The 12,506-nt window shown below is 39.5% G+C and overlaps 1 long non-coding RNA gene across 1 annotated transcript in view; it reads right to left on the reverse strand.

Annotated features, from left to right (window-relative positions):
* Positions 1 to 241: 241 nt before the first annotated feature.
* The window catches only part of LOC310742587, a 93,993-nt gene continuing 81,728 nt past the window's right edge, over positions 242 to 12,506 (reverse strand). The window contains exons 4-5 of the long non-coding RNA XR_014538586.1: positions 4,655 to 4,940; positions 242 to 357 (exon numbers count right to left, since the gene is read on the reverse strand). This is a non-coding gene — a long non-coding RNA (uncharacterized lncRNA). The remainder of the gene's footprint in view (positions 358 to 4,654; positions 4,941 to 12,506) is intronic.

Consider the following 12,506-nt stretch of genomic DNA (forward strand, 5'->3'; position numbering starts at 1 on the left):
GGTACCACTGTACCACTAATTAACAAATATGGGAAGAAGTGCTCACCCCCACACCCTGGTATATATGTCATGTGCAGATGGAATATGTGTGGATTGACCACTTCCTAGTCTGATTTACTCTTGTTCTCATCCTTCAGATGTATCCTATTAGTATCTTGCCTTTATCTCCAACTCCCATCAAACATACTTGAAAAACAATGGCATCAAAATGTATCAAGAGTCTTATTTACCTTACTTTTCAAATGTAGAGAGAACGGTAGATGGGTTGGTGCACAGATTTTCAAATTCATTTGCAAAGTTGTTTGAAAAAATATGAACAGGGTCCAGGGGGAATAGGGCTGTCTTCATTTGTCTTGACTGAATGGGAAAAAAGGAGTTGTTGACTTAAACATGTTTCTTAATTGGACCTTAGCAAATTGAGTCAAAGTAAAACAGATGGTGTAGACATTTTCCCTGAAAGGAGGACTTGTGCTGTAATTATCTTGAGCTATGATCTTTCACAGTTACACATACATAAATACCATTTCAATAAATTGGACTTGCAACTCCCGAACTGTGTGAAAAAGGTTGTCCCAGGGGAAGAATGCTTATTTCTCCTGCTCATAATCATTGTTGGACAAATACTTATCAGTAATGGCTACCTAGTAGAATTAACTCTGTTGTGCAGTAGTAGAAAACAGAGGTTTAGTTTCATCTCCCTTCAACTTCTATATTGTAACTGTAATATACGACAAGATTTGTACTGCAGCCTGATCGACACCTTTGTGGTTCCTCAACTGCGCACAGAGAGGTCCTGGATATTTTGGCCTTCTCATTAACAGCAGCTTCAGTAGAAACACTGTATTTATGTTGGAGATATGTGCTCTCGCAAATGAAGTACCCAAGGTATGTCAGTTTTGCAACAGCATCAGGTATGTGCAATGTCACCATATCTTCTCTAACCAGTGCAGGGAAATACATTTATTTAATAAAACAAGTCTATTCTGCCCTTCATCAAGAACTGACAAGAATAGTTAAAACATCTGAGTGAATAAAAAAGTTTCAGTCTTGTGCCTAATATAAAATAATGTTGATGTTATTCATGACTCCTTGGGGATGACCCTCTATAACTAGGATGTTACAACTGAAACTTCTTTGGGAAGGCAGAAAGACAGAAAGAGAGGGGGGGGAGAAAAGAGAAGTGTGTGAGAGAGACCACACTTTTATTCATCTTAAAACTGTTTCTGCTCTCATTTGAAGGTGAACCTACCTAATTTGCACTTTCTGAAATAATATGTGAACTGAAACAGAGTCATTCTTTGAAATTTGCACTTCTCTGAATTTTGCAATGCAGTTCTCCAACCAAGTGACATGTACAGTAATGTATATATCTGGGTAAAGTGTGCACCAAAATGCATATTTTCAAGAGCATAAAATGCATTATGTTAGAAAAAAAATGCTTTGTGAAAAATTTTCTATTAGGGAAAATTGGATACACACTAAAATGTTGCTGAATTATGAGGAGGACTTTAAACAAAACTGATGTAGAAATGCAGAAATCTGAACTAGAAAAATATGGGAACTGAGAGAAAGTGACTTTGACAGTTTTACCCATCCGTACTTACAGTAAAAAAGACACCTTGAGAATGATTCTAGATGGTGACCTTAAAGGCTAATACAGGTGTCTACATTCCTTTAGGTACTTGAACCCTTAATATGCCATTTAGAGCTGCTTATGTAAGCACCAGATTTTGAATTGGTTTTACAAGCAACTTGGCAGCTGGTGAAGTTCTGTTAGAACTGGTGAAATATGGTCTGTACAATCTGCCCCAGTCAGAATTTTGGCAATCCTGTTTCACACTAACTGACACTTCTGGACCTTCTTCAAAAGCAGCCACATGTATAACATATTGCAATCATCCGAACAGGAGATTACCAGAGCTTGGATAACTGTTGGCAAAATATCAAGCCCATTTTCCACCTCTGGCACATTGTGTCCTGTGTGACTATGTGTGGAAGACTGTTGGTAACAGGCAGTTTGGGTCATCTTTTCTGCACTGTCGTTTGTGGCCTCTAGTGTTTGATCACTGGTAAAACTGGCAGATGGGGGACGTCTTGACAATGTCAGCATCATTTCATTTCCTTCATCCTCCACCCATCCCTAACCCACAAATCTGTTGTGTGGTTTTAAAAAAATCCAGGTTGGGGAAAACTCTTTGCCACCACTATCTTCTCATAGACACCCCCCCATTAATTCATTCATGGGCAAGGGCAATCCCCTCCCATGAATACATATGAACTTGCATGTTTATGTGTAAGGGTTTTTAAATCAGTTTATCAGTTGCTTATAAGTCTTCTTGAGAATAACTTGACTGAAAGTGGGGCATAAATTTTTAAAATAAATCAATAAAGTCATATGTTGGCCAAGATCCCAGTGTGCATTGCTCCCCATTCATTTAAACCTGCACATACTTTTTTAAAAAAACAGTAATGGGAGTACATATGCACACGTTCTTCCTTTTAATATTAAAAGACTGCACTAGGAATGCTGGGAATGGGTGTAATTGTGCATGGTACCCCATTTAAAGCCTGACCTGCTTGCTTGCTAGTGCTGATCTATATCTCCATTCTAAGTCTCCTATAGCTTGCTAGTGCTGATTAAGTAAAAGCTCTTTCGCTCTTTCGCTCTTTCGCTCTTTTCTTTCTTTCTTTCTTTCTTTCTTTCTTTCTTTCTTTCTTTCAACAAACCATACAGGAATAAAAGGAAAAGTCCCACTAATGTAAAAGCTAACACATAGGTGTCTAATGTAAGACTGCCTTTTAAACCTAAATTTTGAGCATGCCATTTGCTTCCCTGCCCCCAAAATCTCTCCTTCTACAGTTAACATTGTTAATGCTGTCTTCAACTCAATTTACTTGGATCCTTTACATTAATTGAAGGAATGTGGAACAATGCACAGTTCGATCTGCATGAACATATGAACTAGTGTCAGGACCTTTCTATTAGCTAAAAGGATAATTGATGTAATTGTGAGTATACCATCTTATGTTGATTTTTCCATCTTTAAAGAAGTATTTTAATATTCTTATTAAATGCTCAGTATTTTAATATTCACAGTACAACTAGCAAATGTAAAAGGAAATCTAGCTGAACAAAAGATATGAAAAGCTCTGGCAAACAATTTGTTCAGTGAAGAAGTCCAGAAATCAAAGCATGAAGAAAGTAAATGTGTCCATGCAACTCTAATATGAGGGTAGTTCATCCTGTTTCCCATCAGAAGCTGATCTATTGGAACCTCAACATGTGAAGGGAAAATACAGAGGAGGCAACTGTGAGAGTATCCCTAATATCTGGTCGTAATCTTGCAGCTCCCACCAGTTTCAATAGTCTTACAACCAGAATGGATGCATACTTACTTAAAAGCATGTTTACTTGCTAAATTCCTTCTTACTCTTTTTACTCTGGACTCATCACACACACCTATACATACTTACTATGAGTATAAATGTATATAGGACTGAGGCCTTAGTGAATCCTCTGAACATAGCTCAGTTGGTTAGAGCATGAGGCTGACCATTCCAAGATTCCAGGTTCAATCCCTGTATGGGGTTCCTGCAGATTCCTGCATTGTAGGACAAGATAGTCATCAGTGTCTCTTTCAACTGTATGATTCTTTGTTATGGCAGGTCTCCTCTTTAGATAACAATGTGTGTCACTCTCGGTTAAATCAAAATGTGTTAAGCCAATCTTGAGGTGTTTCAGGATCTCCCAGCCCATTGTGCTCAAGGAGGTCCTCGACTTCTGCTCTGAACTCCTGCCTTGAATGCAGTGGACTTTACTTCCAAGTAAGTGTCTATAGCACTGTAGCCTCAAAAGTGCTTGTCTGTATCTCTACAAGGTGGGCAGTGTGTGGTGATGACGGAAATATGTTCTGCCTCCACTGACTGAGGCATTATGCCTCTAAATGTCAGTTGCTGGGAATCACAAGTGGGCAGAGTGCTCTTGTGCTTAGGTTATGCTTATGGGCTGTTGGCCTGATCCAGCAGGCTCTTTCTTATGTTCTTAAGTAGCTGTGGAGATTTATACAAAATGTAGTTTCTAAGCAGTACAATGGTACCTCTGGTTGCAAACAGGATCCGTTCCGGAGCCCCATTCGCAACCTGAAAGGAACATAACCCGTGGGGTCATGATTTGCCATGTCTGCGCATGTGTGAGTGGCGAAACCCAGAATTAACCCTTTCCGGTACTTCTGTGTCACTGCGGGACGCAACCTGAAAACGCGCAACCTGAAGCAAACGTAACAAGAGGTATGACTGTATATATTTTTAAAAATCCCTACAATTTATGTTCCTGCCAATTAAAAACCACCTCAAGATGTTTGCTCTGTAACTGTTCTGCCATGTAGCCTGAGCTCTTGTTATAGCACACTGTGGTCTAGACTGTATGGGTTAGTTTGTGAGGGGCTGCTGGGTTGATGCCTCACATTATGCCTGTGTTTAATTTATTTCCTGTTCTGTTGAAAGCTAAAAATGCCAAAATAATAGCATCTTAATTTCCTCTGCATGCGCACATACACATACGCGCATGCACACACACACACACATTATTCCCAGGGTGAATATATTCAGCTCACATATTCTGTTCAGATAAACAGCAAAACCATTTAATATTTACCTTTCCACAGGTCATTGAGCTGCTGGTTTGAGGGGCTTTTTTTCCTTTCAAATTTCCCGTTGGCTGATCAAAATACCTCCAGCACTGATGCTGACAGCAGGCCAGACTTCAGAGGTGGAATATGAGGCAATGCACATTCCTTCGCTTTCACTCATCATGGACTGCTTCATGTGCAATGAGAAGCAAAGCAGAGCTAGCCAAGTGAGAACCTGTCTGCTTTTGCTCTCTGCTTCAGTGCTTCTTGTCTCAGTCTCTGAAAGTTATTCCCACTCTTGGCCTATCAAGGCTGAAGTGATCAAATAATAAAAGGTAAACCGTTAATCAAGTGACAGCGCAAAACCAAACAATAAGCCTGAAGGTTTTTTTCCTCCACTCCTCTCTTTCTTCAAATATTTGTTTAATCAGATATTTGTTGAAAAGCTAATTTATTACTCACGCTGGAGACAAATAGCTTCTTCTATGTCTTATCAATTGTTTATTTTCCTGCAGGTCAGATGGCATATAACATAGCCATTTATGGGGAAGGGGTGCTGCTTATATGGAACAGAAAAAATATGCATAGACCTTAATGTCTGGAATTACAAAACAAACAAACAAAAACCATATTTTGAAGAGAATCAGAATACCCCCATAGACATACACACACACAATTGTAGCAGGTTTTCAGAATTGCAGGTACCTTAGCAAACATGACTAACACTATTATTGTTAAAGCCCCCCCCCCCTCAAGAAAAAAACAACCCAGCAACATTTCTTTGTAGTACAACTTAATAAAGCTGACAATGTTTGATAGGTTTCCCTGACCCTCTGAAGAAGATTATTGGTGGTTACAGGAGCTACAGAAGTGGTTAGGACATGAAGGAAAGGATCAGTTCTGCTGGTTGCTATATATTTGTGGGATTTCAAATCACTCAACCAGTCATTTTCCTTTTAAGAAAAGAAAAGACACTTTCCTACGCTGGCTTTCTGGTATCACTTTCCAAATCATTTAGGTTATCTGAAACACACCCATAGGAGATTAAGCACAGAAACATGAGAGTGGGAACTCACTATGCAGAGTGCTTCTGAATCATGTACAGTGGTACATCGGGTTAAGTACTTAATTCGTTCCGGAGGTCTGTACTTAACCTGAAACTGTTCTTAACCTGAAGCACCACTTTAGCTAATGGGGCCTCCTGCTGCCGCCGCACCGCCAGAGCACGATTTCTGTTCTCACCCTGAAGCAAAGTTCTTAACCTGAAGCACTATTTCTGGTTAGCAGAGTCTGTAACCTGAAGCTTATGTAACCTGAAGCGTATGTAACCCGAGGTACCACTGTACTGCTCCTGGCTGCACAAGGAACAGCAGTTGACCAGTGACACCTTTTGGCAGTTTAGTCTTATACGCCAATTGCACCCTTTGCTGGAGAAGGCCAACCTGACTGCAGTCAGATGTGCCCAGATTGAACTGCTGCAATGGGTTGTCCCTTGAAAAATGCTCAGAAACTCCAGTTGGTTCAAAATACAATACATTGCCTGGACTCTCATCTCTATTGGCTGCCAGTCTATTCCCAAGGCCAACCAGAAGTCTTGGTGGTGTCTTTGACCATTAAAATCTGTAACAATCTTGGATATCTGAAGGGATCACACCTTCCTAAATGCACTCAGTCACACGCTCTGCCTCTTATTGAGCAGCAGTGAATGGATGTGGATGGGTGAGCAGTTCTATATAGTCCAAGTGCTGCAGTTATGGAGTGTTCATGCAGTTTTATCACTTTTAAAGATCAGTTTTCCAGCTGATAATATTTTGTGCTATTTCCCCACTAAACTGAGAGATAATTCTGACACTGAGTGTTGGCTCTTAATTAGTGTGTGTGTGTGTGTGTGTGTGTGTACACGCACACACACACACACACGCACACACCGTCAGACGAAAAGATAGATAATATTTTTTTTATTAAAAAATTGTTGGCATTCACCATCAGGGATAAAGTCAAACCATCAGAGAGTTGCAATGTCTGCTGTGCCTATAGAGACCAATATGAGAGAAACATGTTTTAGTGCAGGTGGGACAAAGGCTACTTGTTTTGCTGTTACACATGCACCATTTGTAATACATAAATGAATAAATAAGGAGACTTTATTATGTCAAAAATTATTGCACAAGTTCATCCTTGCATTGCAACCATGAATTTTACAACCAACATGCCAGGTAACCCCAGATGTGTCTGTTTTGTAATCTTCTATTGCTGTGTGAGTTACCCAGAGTAATATTGGTTTAGCGTTTGTTGTTTCGCTGCTAGCATTTCAAAAAATACATTTAGTCCTGCTTTGCATTTCCTTCTTTGAACCTATCATCTGGAATTTGTTAGTTCATTTAACTTAATTTTTCTTTATCTTCCCCATTTGTGTCCTCATCATGGCTCTCATTGCAAATATATCTGGATAATAGTATTGATATTGCTTATACTGTCCACATGGTGCATCTCCAATCTGTAATAGGGAAATCAACATCCACGGAAAGGCAGATGCTTTGCCACAGTTCTTTCATTCCTATGAAACAAAACTAACATTAGAAGGCTGATCACCGAAGAACTGATGATTTTGAATTATGGTGCTGGAGGAGACTCTTGAGAGTCCCATGGACTGCAAGAAGATCAAACCTATCCATTCTTAAGGAAATCAGCCCTGAGTGCTCACTGGAAGGACAGATCCTGAAGCTGAGGCTCCAATACTTTGGCCACCTCATGAGAAGAGAAGACTCCCTGGAAAAGACCCTGATGTTGGGAAAGATGGAGGGCACAAGGAGAAGGGGACAACAGAGGACGAGATGGTTGGACAGTGTTCTCGAAGCTACCAGCATGAGTTTGACCAAACTGCGGGAGGCAGTGGAAGACAGATGTGCCTGGCGTGCTCTGGTCCATGGGGTCACGAAGAGTCGGACACGACTAAACAATGCCAATAGTCACTGAATGCAACCTGGATCACATCCACCATGCATTTAACACACATTTAAATCTCATGGCTTCCCCCTAAGAATCCTGGGAACTAAAGTTTACTTTCACATAGCATTGTAAGAACACCAGAAGAGCCTGCTGGATCAGGCCAATAGCCCATCTAGCCCAGCATCCTGTTCTCACAGTGTTCAACCAGATGCCTGTGGGAAACCCAGAATACAAGCACAAGAGCTCTCTTCCCTCCTGAGGTGTCCAGCAACTGGTGTTGAGAAGCATTATTGCTTCTGACTGTGGAGGCAGAGCATAGCCCTTATGGCTAATAGCTGCCAATAGCCTTCTCCTCCCTGAGCTCCAATTCTAATCCCCTATGGCCCTTCATTTGTCAATAACAGCAAAGCTTAAACCTGGTAGAGGGCCTTTTTATTTGAACTTCCGTATGCATCCCAGCAAAACAGCATAGGTTAGCATGCCTTTGAAACACAGATGTAAGGCTGAATAAAATAAATTGAAAAGCTTGAAAGAGAACACCATTTATTTATTTATGGCATTTATACCTAGCCTTTAGCCGATTATGTTCTAAAAGCAGTTTGAAAAAACTAGAATTAAGATCACTCTTGTTCTCAGGCTGACAATTAGAAAAGACACAACATGTAAGGAAAAAGAGAGGGTAAGGAGGAGGGGAAAACAAGCTCAATGATACTGCAGACTACCCCGTGATCCTTAGATGAAGGGTGGTATCAAAATTTCATAAACAACAACAATACAGTGCCTTGCCTTTTCTTTTTGCATGAAAACCAGATTTCCTTTTTTAAAAAACAAACAAATTGATCATTTCAAATGCTGCTTATTTATTATTATTATTATTATTTAATGCAAAGTTGTTGCCTTAAAGGTAGCAACAAATTGTTCAGAGTAAATACTACTTATGGTGAAATTATAAACAGGAGGGTAAACAGGAATGCAAATGCTGTGAAGTCAGAATGTGTTTGAATAGTGTGCCACAACTCTTAATTTATCCATGACCTCTGATCACATTACACTTTCCAGATTACATTAGAGACAGCGTCCTGGGAAACAAAAGCCATCTTTCATCTTCAAAGGGCAGAATGAGAATACTAATTTGATTGCCTTGGCTACAACTCTCTCTCCCAGTTGGGAAAGTTAACAAATCAAATCAACAACACATAGTTCAGTCAAAGGAAGAGAAGAAGCTGTTTTTGAAACAACAAAAATTCAATACAGCATCCTTGATGGGTCTCTATCTTTATACTTCTGCACTTTGTTGAAATAAGTATATATGCATACCAAGTAATATGTGTTTCCATCTTAGCTGCCTGTAGCTGAAAGATTTTATGATAAGTAGAGTGTTATTTGTGCTGTTTTACGAGATAAATTATGTATGGTTTTGCACTTGCTACTGACACTTCCTATAAACTAGGGGGAGCAGCTTAATGGACTACAGCCCATAAATATTGTACCATTCAAATCCACAATGACAAAAGGTTTACTGCTAAATAGTGTGCTTCTCAAAACGCCGCACTTCAGCTAATAGAATAAATCCAGAGGACATGTCATTTGCACCTGTTTACAATGGGAAAAACTGCTTAATGCAAAGAGTAAGGTTATTTATACTTTACATAACTTAACACTTGTCATTCAAGGGCTGAGCCCAAGATCAGCAGTGGAGGAGCACAAATGGAACCAAGCACTTTGATATATAGTAATTGTTAGGAATTTTTATATGATAGCTTTATAACTATACTTTCCTGGAGTGAGGTAATGATTCTAATACTACAAAATGAATTACTTTTATTTAAACCTAGAATTTGGTTGAAAAGTTGCAGTGTCTGTGTAGGAATACTCATATAAGAAGATGAGGTAGTAATTATTGATCATAGAATCAGAAAATGGTAGAGTTGGAAGGGAGCCCAGGAACAACCCCCTGCAAGGCAAGAATCACAGTTAAAGGATCACTGACAGATGGCCACCCAACCTCTGTTTAAAAATCTCCAGTGAAGGAGAGTCCACTGCCTTCTGAGCTAACAGTTTCAAGCAGCTCTTATTATCTTACTGCATGATCTCTCCTGCAGATATATCTGTATGTATATTGATCTATATCTCCATATGTCTCAATATCAGGGAGAGGGAAATAAAAGACAAACATTTATTTCTCCAAACACAGATGTGTCACTTTTCTTGCTTTCCTTTTTCAGTTAACTGCTCCACTGTAATACTGTGCCCCTCCCCCAGTATCATGGGCACTTATTTATTTTATTTATTAATTAATATAATTTTGATCCTTTATGGTCTTTAGGCACACCATCCACCCAAGACAGCTAACAATAAAACAAACCCTATTGTTAAAACAAATACAGAATTCTCAGTGGAAAACAATACCAACTCATGAAGCGACAGGTGTCTGCTAAAATGGGTTCCAGAAGAGCAATCCACGATCTAAGTTAGCGGTGGGGAAACCTCTGGCTCATATTCCTAATTAGGCCCACCAGGCCAAGCTGTATCCAATTGCTCTACACTTGATGTCATGTATGAGGTCAGGTGTGGGACAGGTAAAGACACAGCTAGGGCAAAGGGGGGTTTAGAGTAGGGATGATGGAGAAAGTCAATTCAGCTTACTTTGAAAGTGAACTTATCTAATTAACCCTTTACAAAACAATATACAACAGAAAACATGTCCATCCTTTAAAATCAGCACTTCTCTGAATTTTGCAATGCAGTTCTTCAGATGAATAATGCATACAAAAATGCATATACCAGGGTAAAGTATGCATCTATTAGTGAAAATAACATTAAAATGCATTGTATCAGGGAACATCACTTCTCAAAATGTGTATATTAGGTAAAATTGCATATAAAAATGTGTACATAAGGAGAAATCCACACTGAAATGATAAATGTTCATTAGGACTTTTTAGTTTTTATTTTAAAAAATGCAGATTGGTGTGAACATGGAGACAACTGAACTTAAGAAATGAGCCTATGATGGACATACATTCTCTTGCACATCACAAACATCTGCTGAGAAGTATGTCTGCAGCCATATACACAGAGGCTTCTATAGGACATGCATGAGTATTTCCCCCCTTTCCTACCCAGAAGATGCCCGACCTAGGGGCAAGAAGCTTGTTCCCTGTGCCTGCCCTCCCTCTGATGGCTTCCTGGCATCAAAGCTATCAGAACCATACGAACAGGCATCAGCAACAGTGTAAAATACAAGCAGCCACAGCCTGAAGCCCAGTCTTGCACCCCTGCACATAAACTGAGCCAATAGGAAAGAAAGGGAATAATGGACATGCATAGATTGAAGGGAAGATACAGAAATAGAGAAAGATATCACAAATTAATGAGATATTATCTGAAAGGGGTAAAGAAATAAGAACAAATTACAAAGAGAGTATTTGAGCAATTGAGAGTGATGACCAAGAGAAGGGAACAAAGCACATAGAGAGAAAATGTGTGTTTGTGCATAGTGTCTCTCCTGTTAAACGTCTCCTTGCAGTTGAAGGTCATTGTTATTGCATACTTGATCTTCAATAGATTGACAGCTGTGAAGCCATGCAATGACAGAGGTCTCATTGATGGATACCACACCCATTATTTGCTGAGACATGAGGGGAGTTTCCTAAGGCATCACAAGTGGGGTGGGGGAAGAGTCTGGAAAAGAGGAGACTGAGGTGATATAAGACAGCCATTTTCAAATAGCTAAAGGGCTTTCACATGCAAGATGGAGCAAACTTGTTTTCTCCTGCTCTGGAGTGTAGGACCTGAACCAATGGCTTCAAGTTAAAAGAAAGGAGATTCGGAACTTTCTGACAGTAATGGGTCTCCCTTAGGAGGTTGTGGACTCTCCTTCCTTAGAGGATTTTAAGCAGAGGTTAGATGGCCATCTGTCATGGATGATTTTGTTGAGATTCCTGAATTGCAGGGGGTTGGGCTGGATGACCCTTGGGAAACCTTCCAACTCAACCATTCTTTGATTCTAGGAAATATATTTTGGCATGGTACATAAATTAAATGTGCATTGGAAGGCTCTTCCACTTGAAACAAAACACTCATTTCTAAGGTTGTGGTTTATAAGAATGCACGTTTCCTTGGAAAGAAAACAATTTCTTTCTTTCCCTTTTAATTTGTTTGTTTTGGATTACAAACTAAGCCTTAAATATGTGAACATTTGATGGAAATAAATTAGTGCCATTCTCTTTAATGCAGTGCTTATGTTTTCAATTTGAAGTGAAAAGTTGAAAAACAAGAGAAACAAATTATACTACTGCCTTATATTTGTGGGAAACTCCTGATGCTTAAAAAAAGAAAAACAGTATTAAGTGACTTCAATAAATTGTGTTGTTTGAAGAAAGCTCATTAGCACCTTGTGTATTTTAGCACTGCCTGCACCGTAACTGCATTTCCAGAAGAATTTATGATAGTATGAACAAATCTGTTGTATAACTGGAAACTCAAAGAGTCCCCAAAGACTTTGAACTAGAAAAGTCTTACATGGCAATGAAGAGTATAGAGAAAATATACCGACATCGGCAGGAAGTTTTGGAGATGGTTTGGATATGCTATGTAATTTCTGAAATTGCATTGCTCATGTATGGGCACTGGTTTTGGGCATCAGATGCCAACATTCTACCAGCCTTAGCTTTCATACCATTTATATCTAGGGATGAGGTAAACTCTGAATCAAGAGAAGTTCATAAGGCAAACTACCCCCATGCCAACTTCAGCCTCTTCCATTAAGTTTCACCTTGAGATAGAGCTCTTTGAGTTTGGGTCCTGCTCAAAATGTTTATCCTAGCCTTTGCCCTAACCCTCTCCTGCTAGTCTCTTCCTTACCAAGCAAGAAAACCTATCATTTGCAAAGAAGCAAGCATTCTCCTGATTTGATTTAGGAAGCAA

Source organism: Podarcis filfolensis (assembly GCF_964270895.1).
Source record: "Podarcis filfolensis genome assembly, chromosome: 9".
In the NCBI taxonomy this organism is placed as follows: domain Eukaryota; kingdom Metazoa; phylum Chordata; class Lepidosauria; order Squamata; family Lacertidae; genus Podarcis; species Podarcis filfolensis.